Below are 10,588 nucleotides of genomic sequence, written 5' to 3'. Positions count from 1 at the left end.
GGTTCTGTTAAAGCAAAACATAAATAAATGAAATTAGAAATGTAAATGCTAATAAAACTATTACTATGCAGTGAGCAAAATATCTGGCATGAAACAACACACAATATTGTAGATCATGTTTGATTATTTAGAACTACACTTTAGATTAACAGCACACAGAAACTTAAAATATATAACATTAGGAGTTATTATAACACACCTTTGACCACCAGCTGTGTGCTGTGAAAAATTCCCAAATCTGGGGCATAACAGATATACGTTCCTTCATCAGAGAGCTGAAGATCGGTGAGTTTGAGAAAGACATGGCCCTTAAGCTCCTCGTGTACAACATCTGCTCTGTTCTTATACGCTGGATCCTGCTCCTTTATAGAAACTTTTCCATGTACAATATCAAAAACAATTCTGATGTCGTTGTGTCTCCAGTGGACTGTCAGCGGTTTTTCTTCAAGTAAAATGTTTCTGTCACTGCACTTCAGGGTGACAGAGTCTCCTTCAACACCTTCAACAACCTGATGCAGAGAGACTAGAAAACAACTTTTTATTTTAGTTACATAATTTTATTAATTGACTATTACAGTGGGGTTCAAAAATTATAGACAATGAAAATATTTTATTATTGTAATTATTACACTATTTCTGGATTTGTGTCATTAGCCAAATAATAAATGAGTGGCATTAATGAGGTGACATTGTACAGAGTCAGATGCTCATTACAAAGGAGTGCTGGTGTAAATACAGGAAAAGAAAATGTCATTCTTGGTTACGTGATATTTAACTTTTAGCCAAAACTGTTTTGTTGATAGTTTGTAATGTAAAAAAAAAGTAATATACAAATGCAATGTAAAATAATTTCCACTAGTGTATTCAAATCTAAACCCCAGGCAGTTTACAGACTGAGCTCCGTTCTTACCTGCATCTGTTAACAGTGGCAGAACAAAGATGAAACAGAACCTGTAAACCAGGAAGAAAAAATGAACTGGGAGAAAAACAACGCATATTGAATGCTTTCAACGTGCAGTAAAACTTAAGATTTTCAAACCGAATTTACTACAGTAAACTTCAATGACTGTGAATGGTCTTTCTGACGACCACACCACGATTTATACTCGACACGTCAGTAAGTTCGTTTGGGTGCGCGCGGAAAACATGACGTCAGCGCGGTGTTGCAAGAAGAAGTTCGCTTTGAGTGCGCGCGAACTTATTTCGCGTGGCGGCTTGCACACGGCATTTTTTATTTTATTTTATTTATTTAACGCGCAGCTTCGCATCCATTAAGATTAAACGGCTTTCACACAGGACGCAGGATGAAACCTATTCATTTGAATGGTTTACACCGCGCAAGTGCAGCTAAACAATACACAGTTTGCCATTTTTCCTTCCCTATTCTCCTCCACTATTTCGATTGAAAAAAGCTCTGTTGTTATCGAAAATGTTATGTTATATATAGTGAATACCTTCATAACAGTGTAATGTGGTGAACTGATAAATAAGCATGTATTGTACAGTCGGACTTACTTCATATAACAACATCGCATGGTAGGAACGATTGTCTCATAGACAGAGAGATTTACTTTCAAACTAGTTTTGAAAACTCCGGCTACTTTGTTCTGGTCAGAGAACACTGAGCTCTGTGTGAAAGGCCTTTAAACACACAGCTCCATCCTCCCCTAACTCTTTAACTTTAATGTGCCATCAGATCTGACAGTTCAAACATCGTCTAAATGACACATGAACTCAATGTCAAAAACCTAAAACTCTTCCAAATCTCACATTTTACACTAAACATAAAAAATAGAGTAATATATTTAACTCGAGGTGAAGTTTAAATGGATAAAGTCTTACCGTGGATACATGTTGTAGTCTGCTGTGTGTGAGGGTTTCTGACAGATTCAACAGGAGCATCTCATTTTTAAAGAACGAGACACATTTAAAAAAATGCAGGGACTGCAAAGTGAAAGTATCCGCCTCTTAATAGGCGGAGTCTAGACAAAGCAAGTTTAAAGGGGTCATATGATGTTGTTGGTTTTTTTTTTTAAGATCATTATTTTGTGTATTTGGTGTAAGAGCAAATGTTGACATGCTTTAATGTTCATAAAACATTTTTAAAATACTGTACATTACTGTACAATACTGTACCCCTTGGAGGGGTGGTGGGGGGGACCCCTCTCATTTTCTACAAAGCCCCTACTTCTGACAAGTCTGCTCTGATTGGCCAACTGACCCAGTGCATTATGATTGGCCGAACACTGCAAGCACTTGTCAAAGATCACGAAGACCATGTGTGCCTATAGTTTTCTGGATTTAATGGAGAAATGAAACTAATTATTTTCCTACAATACAGTTTATACTGGCTGCAGATCTGTTATTTTCCTGTTTATTCTTAACCCATAATTCTTTGCAGCTTCCTCTTTACTCGAGAGGACCCACCGACATTCTTCTCTTGCTCTTCCTGATCTACATAATCCTAAACATCTCCTTTCAATGAATAAGGACACAACATCAATGAACACAAAACTAAGTCATTATAGATTTCCTATTGTGTTTTATAAAAAAAAAAAGGTGAGTAATGCAGCATTTAATTTATAAACAGACAATAGGAAAAGCAGTGTCTCTCCAGCTTAATGGTACAATATTTACATTGATTGGGGGAACAGTGCATCATTGACTATAAGTTCGTCCAGAAAGTCCTGTTCAGATAAAGTGCAGAATCAGTCCAGAAGGTATTAGGAGATGATGAGTCCTGCCCAGACTTGTTCCTGTACCGTGACTTCGAACTTGAATTAAAACGGCTGCGTATTTGTGTAATGTTCGTTCTATTAAAGCAAAGATAAATCAATTAGAAAATAATGTCTAATTTGTTAAGATTATTAAATGCATTGGTAACACTTTATAATAACTGCACTCATTAGCTAAGCATTAGTAAATAGTCAGTTCACGCGTTATAAAGCCCTGTCCCAAAATTAATAGTCATTATTAAGCAGTAATACAGATATAAAATAAATTGTTCTTGGCTTATAAGTACATCTATTACAAAGGAGAGTAAAGTCTCAGTTGTCTTCCTTAGAAAAAAAATAAATAAATAAACACAACACAGATTGATGCAGAACTCAGAAATACTTATTTCAAGATGCAATAAAAGGAAACTGTACACTTGAATTATATATATATATATATATATATATATATATATATATATATATATATATATATATATATATATATATATATATATATATATTAGTAGGAGCCATTTTGGGGATGGTAAAGGTTTTGTCCACTGGGTGGTGCTGCAGAGAAGCTCGTAAGGTGGATTCTAGTTGTATGCAGTCCATAAGGTATGGCTTTGTGTGTACATGTGAACAAGGAGAGGAAACAAGAAGTTTGAGAACACGTTTAATGGATCTTAAGTAATAAAGAAAGACATTTGTTATGCATCTACATCTGTCTGCATGGACTCTTGTTTGTACGTGTTTTAAACTTGCTAACTCCTATTGTCAACGCCATTGGAAAACCAGTACATTATATATATACACAATTGCATAGGTTTATATTTCATTTTCGTAAATAACGTAATTTATAAATGATAAAGAGTTCCTTAAAAAGTATGAAAATACAATGATTGAACTTTATAGCTGAAGAACCAAACATTTACAGCTGTATTTATGAACTGCTTAATAATGTCTATTAAAGGAGTGCTATTATGCTTTTTCACGTTTTCAGCTTTAGTTATACTGTAATGTTGCTGTTTCAGCATAAAAAATTCTGCAAAGTAACAAAGCTCAAAGTACAATTCAAAAGGAGATATTTTATTTAAAAAAAAAACACTTTTTTAAAAACTACAACAAACAAATTATTTGGACTACAACAAGCATTTTCCGGGATTTGTGATGTCACAAAATATTGACGAATGGGATGTAAATTGGTTGAGCTGCACCAGAGAAAACAACGAGTGTGATATATACAGTATTGTTCAAAATAATAGCAGAACAATGTGACTAACCAGAATAATCAGGGTTTTTAGTATATTTTTTATTGCTACGTGGCAAACAAGTTACCAGTAGGTTCAGTAGATTGTCAGAAAACAAACAAGACCCAGCATTCATGATATGCACGCTCTTAAGGCTGTGCAATTGGGCAATTAGTTGAAAGGGGTGTGTTCAAAAAAATAGCAGTGTCTACCTTTGACTGTACAAACTCAAAACTATTTTGTACAAACATTTTTTTTTTCTGGGATTTAGCAATCCTGTGAATCACTAAACTAATATTTAGTTGTATGACCACAGTTTTTTAAAACTGCTTGACATCTGTGTGGCATGGAGTCAACCAACTTGTGGCACCTCTCAGCTGTTATTCCACTCCATGATTCTTTAACAACATTCCACAATTCATTCACATTTCTTGGTTTTGCTTCAGAAACAGCATTTTTGATACCACCCCACAAGTTCTCAATTGGATTAAGGTCTGGAGATTGGGCTGGCCACTCCATAACATTAATTTTGTTGGTTTGGAACCAAGACTTTGCCCGTTTACTAGTGTGTTTTGGGTCATTGTCTTGTTGAAACAACCATTTCAAGGGCATGTCCTCTTCAGCATAGGGCAACATGACCTCTTCAAGTATTTTAACATATGCAAACTGATCCATGATCCCTGGTATGCGATAAATAGGCCCAACACCATAGTAGGAGAAACATGCCCATATCATGATGCTTGCATCTCCATGCTTCACTGTCTTCACTGTGTACTGTGGCTTGAATTCAGAGTTTGGGGGTCGTCTCACAAACTGCCTGTGGCCCTTGGACCCAAAAAGAACAATTTTACTCTCATCAGTCCACAAAATGTTCCTCCATTTCTCTTTAGGCCAGTTGATGTGTTCTTTGGCAAATTGTAACCTCTTCTGCACATGCCTTTTTTTTAACAGAGGGACTTTGCGGGGGATTCTTGAAAATAGATTAGCTTCACACAGACGTCTTCTGTCACAGTACTTACAGGTAACTCCAGACTGTCTTTGATCATCCTGGAGGTGATCATTGGCTGAGCCTTTGCCATTCTGGTTATTCTTCTATCCATTTTGATGGTTGTCTTCCGTTTTCTTCCACGTCTCTCTGGTTTTGCTCTCCATTTTAAGGCATTGGAGATCATTTTAGCTGAACAGCCTATCATTTTTTGCACCTCTTTATAGGTTTTCCCCTCTCTATTCAACTTTTTAATCAAAGTACGCTGTTCTTCTGAACAATGTCTTGAACGACCCATTTTCCTCAGCTTTCAAATGCATGTTCAACAAGTGTTGGCTTCATCCTTAAATAGGGGCCACCTGATTCACACCTGTTTCTTCACAGAATTGATGACCTCAGTGATTGAATGCCACACTGCTATTTTTTTGAACACACCCCTTTCAACTAATTCAACTAATTGCCCAATTGCACAGCCTTAAGAGCGTGCATATCATGAATGCTGGGTCTCATTTGTTTTCTGAGAATCTACTGAACCTACTGGTAACTTGTTTGCCACGTAGCAATAAAAAAATATACGAAAAACCTTGATTATTCTGGTTAGTCACATTGTACTGCTATTATTTTGAACAATACTGTACGTAGTTGACCATGAAGACTGGAAGAGAAAAACAAACCTCCTTATATTCAGGTGTGCAGAATTATTAGCCACTTTTCCTTTACTGATAAAATGAGCCAAAAAAAAGAGGTTTAACTCAGACTGAAAAATCAAAAATTATAAATCCCCATGAGAAATATTTAGATCAGTAGACAACATTAGATCAGTACATTAATTGCAAATTTAACACAAGACCACTGGACAGCAAAATGCTTACTGGATCAGTAAGTTTAGAAAAAAAAAACAGGTGGAGAAGAACAGAAACATGTTAACTGCAAAAGAATTAAGGTTTAAAGTGAAGAATTAGGTGTGACACTATCAGGGAGCATTTACAAATTTTCAGATGACATTTCATCTATCTACTGGTACTGTTAATGCATGGTAAAAAAAAAAACAGAACAAATATGATTATAATACGATATATTATTTTATAATACATTTATAATACATTCACTTGAATAAAAAACACAAGAGCACAAAGAGTCACTTGATCAATGTCACAATGTTCTTAATTACAGACCAAAAAATGTAGAAAAAGTGTGATTGAAGAGAAACAACCCTAGATTTTCCACGGCATAATAATACAATAAAAATCGAATTAATTACCTATCAAGAGGCGGATACATTCACTTTACCGCATTTTTCGAATTGAGATGCTCCTGTTGAATCTGAAAGAAACCCTCACACACACCAGGATACAACATGTTTCCATGGGGTGTGTGGTCTCAGAATTCATCAAAAATATCTTAATTTGTGTTCCAAAGATGAACGAAGGTCTTACAAGTTTGGAATAACATGAGGGTGAGTCATTAATGACTTACCCTTTAAGCTTAGGGAATATTATGTACAGGAAACACTAGAAGTAGAGACCTGTACTGCTTGTGGTAGTGTACCAAATAAGCTTTAATTAGCTTTTTAGTGCATAAATTATATAGTTATATATATATAATTATATATAAGTTTTTTCCTATCATCTGTGTTCACTCCTTTATCTTCTGTGGGTCTGACTCCAGATGCATGTTTCTGCCCTCCATGTTCACAATCTCTCTGGGTAGCTCAGGTTTGTCATTTGTTATTTGCCATTAATTTTGAACACCATGATTAAGCTTTTTGAAGTGTGTTTGGTTAGGGTTAGAGCACTTTTAGATAGATGTACAATTTATAACTGGAGTTGATGCCCTGACATACATGAAATAAATGTTTTTATTTTGTGTCTGTACAGTTCTTTTGAATAGCTGTCTATGAGAGTCAAATTGACCCGCAAACATCACAAATATTAGAAATAGTTTTTTATTTTGAATAAATGTAGTTCTTTTTAACCTTTTATTCATCACATATATTAGACAGCAGAACTGTTTCCAACACTCATAATAAATCAGAATATTAGAATGATTTCTAAAGGATCATGTGATCGACTGATGTTACATGTGACACTGAAGGCTGGAGTAATGATGCTGAAAATTCAGCTTTGCATCACAGAAATAAATTATGTTTTTAAGCATATTCCAGTTTTTTCTGTATTTTTGATCAAATAAATGCAGGCTTGATGAGCAGAAGAAACTTCTTTCAAAAACATTAAAAATAGTAATGTTTCCAAACTGTACTGTATATATATATATATATATATATATAAATTATTCTAATAATATATTTTTTTTTACTATTTTTTACTATTGATTTTTTGTATTGATTTTATTCAAAAAGAAGAAAGAAAAAATATTTACATATATACACACACACAAACACACACATATATATATATATATACAATTACATTTGTGTTCCCGGTGAAGCGAACCCCCAACCTTGTGCTTGATAGCGCAATGCTCTACCTATTGAGCAACAGGAACACTGATTGGGGGAACAGTGCTGTAGTGTGCTCAGTGCATCATTGACAATAAGTTTGTCCAGAAAGTCCTGTTCAGATAAAGTGCAGAATCAGTCCAGATAAAGGTATTAGGAGATGCAGAGTCCTGCTCAAACTTGTTCCTGTACCGTGACTTCGAACTCGAACTAAAATGGCTTCGTATTTGTGTACTGTTCGTTCTGTTAAAGCAAAACATAAATAAATGAAATTAGAAATGTAAATGCTAATAAAACTATTACTATGCAGTGAGCTAAATGTGTGGCATGAAACAACACACAATATTGTAGATCATGTTTGATTATTTAGAACTACACTTTAGATTAAAAGCACACAGAAACTAAAATATATAACATTAGGAGTTATTATAACACACCTTTGACCACCAGCTGTGTGCTGTGAAAAATTCCCAACGCGGGGACAAAGCAGAGATACGTTCCTTCATCAGAGAGCTGAAGATTGGTGAGATTGAGAAAGACATGGCCCTTGAGCTCCTCGAGTAAAACTTCTGCTCTGTTCTTGTACGCTGGATCCTGTTCCTTTATAGAAACTTTTCCACGGATAATATCGAATACGTTCCTGATGTCGTTGTGTCTCCAGTGGACTGTCGGCTGTTTATCTTCAATTAAAATGTTTCTGTCACTGCACTTCAGGGTGACAGAGTCTCCTTTAACACCTTCAACTACCTGATGCAGAGAGACTAGAAAACATGACTTTATTATTTATTTTTAGAGTTAAATAATTTTAATTATTGACTGCTATACCGGGGTTAAAAAATTTGAGACAACAATGAAAATAGTATCTTATTATTATTAATATTACTATTTCTGGATTTGTGTCATTAGCCAAAGAATAAATGAGTGGCATTAATGATGTGACATTGTCAGATGGTCATTGAAAATGAGTGCTGTTGTAAATGCAGGAAAAGAAAATGAATAAACTGTGTTTTGTTTATAGTTTGTAATGTAAAAAAAAAATGTAATATAAAAATGCAATGTAAAATAATTTCCACTCGTGTCCTCAAATCTAACTGAGACTTTACAGACTGAGCTCCGTTCTTACCTGCATCTGTTAACAGTGGCAGAACAAAGATGAAACAGAACCTGTAAACCAGGAAGAAAAATTTAACTGGGAGAAAAACAACGCTTACTTGTCAAAATGCAGATTTTTGCAACAAAAGATTTTCAAACAAAACCAATCACTACAGTAAACTTTAATGACTGGGAGCCTGAAACACAGCGTCAACGCTTTAACTCTTTGCAGAGGCTTGAATGTGCCACACGTGCCATCTCCTTAAATAAATAATACAATCTGACATCTCTATAGTTCAATCGAAAGAACGACCAAGGACGTGAAACTTTCTATGCACGTCTTTTTTTCTTTCTTTTTGCAATTTCGTTCAATCATCTGGCGTCATGCAGTTTTCATTATTAACTAGCTAGACTATTTAAAAACATTGGAGGTTTTTATTTTGCAAAGAAATCTAGAATTCTACCAAACTGCGATTCAAAGATCGTCTAAATGACACATGAACGTCAAAATCCTAAAAACGCTTCCAAATCTCAACAATAATACTAATAAAAAAGGACAATAAAGAAAAATATATTCAACTCGAGGTGAAGTTTAAATGGATAAAGTCTTACCGTGGATACATGTTGTAGTCTGCTGTGTGTGAGGGTTTCTGAGTCTGACAGATTCAACAGCAGCATCTCATTTTTAAAGCACGAAACACATTTGAAAGATGCGGTAAAATGAAAGTATCCGCCTCTTCAGAGGAGGAGTCCAATAAAAATCATGTTATTACACACCTTCGACATGTACCTTCAACTGCCTGATGCAGAGAAACTAGAAAAAAAAAACATTTTAAGTTCTACAGTAATTGTTTACTAAACGTATACCTACATACATACATATATATAGGTTATATTATATTAAAATTATTATTGATAGGTAAAAATTGATAGCCTGAATGTACTGTAAGTCGCTTTGGATAAAAGCGTCAATGCGTAATTTTTTTTTTTTATACACACACACACACACACACACACACACATTATTATTATTGTTATACTTTGTATTATTATACCGTAGAAAATCTGTTTCTCTTCAATATTTAAGATCGCATTTTTTCTACATTTTAGGTCTGTAATGAAAAACATTGTGACATTAATCAATTGACTCGTTGTGCTTTTCATTCAAGTAAATGTATTATAAATGTATTATATAATTATTTTTTTTTATTTTACCATGTATTAGTACCAGTAGATAGATGAAACGGCATCTGAAAATCATGAGGGGAAAAATATGCTGAGCATGTCAAGTCAATAAGAGTTCATTAAAAATATTTTGCCATCAATTTCCAAAATCAAATAAAAACAAGCAAAACAGTCAAAAGTGCATTGTTTACTGTGCTCCGCCCTTCTCCACACAGATTGGCTGATTCTGTATACATTTGATTTTGTTTTTGTTCTGGAAACGGTGTGCAACAGGGTTTGAGACACGTTTTTGTTTTGTTTGGTGGGTGTGTCAAATATGCCTGCCCAATCAGCAGAGACATGTAAACCACGCGATATTAAAGAGACAGCTAACACAATGAAATTAACACTAAATAAATTCACAAGAGCAGGGATCTGTCATCGAGAAAATATCAAATCCGGAAAAGTCCCACACCTGACTCTACAGTTCATATCTCCAACTGTCGACAGTGAATGGGTGCCAATAGGTCAGAGTTCAAGGAAGTGATGATGTTTAAAATTTCACACACCTTACCTCATAGGCTGTTTCTCAATTCTTCTTGCTTAACTGACCACAGAATCACAGCATAAGCAGCGGCCAATGAACCATAAATATAACATCACAAACAAATGTCATAACCTATTAAAACATTTGATACTATTATAGATATTATTTACATATAAATGTATAACGGTTTATTATACAGCGTTAACGTTAAATATTTAACTAATGTGCCATGCCATAGAGTGTGCCAATAAAAATACTGCAGACTTTCTCCGGGTCTTCTAACTTTATTAAAATTAAGCAAAACAAAACGATAAATGTTCACTTTCAAGAGCCGTCAAGTATTTGCGAGAGTGAGTTTAAAGCTTGCAGGCTTCC

This window comes from Carassius auratus, chromosome 22, assembly GCF_003368295.1.
Source record: "Carassius auratus strain Wakin chromosome 22, ASM336829v1, whole genome shotgun sequence".
Classification (NCBI taxonomy): Eukaryota; Metazoa; Chordata; class Actinopteri; order Cypriniformes; family Cyprinidae; genus Carassius; species Carassius auratus.
The sequence above is the reverse complement of the archived record's forward strand: the minus strand, read 5'-3'. Positions refer to the sequence as shown.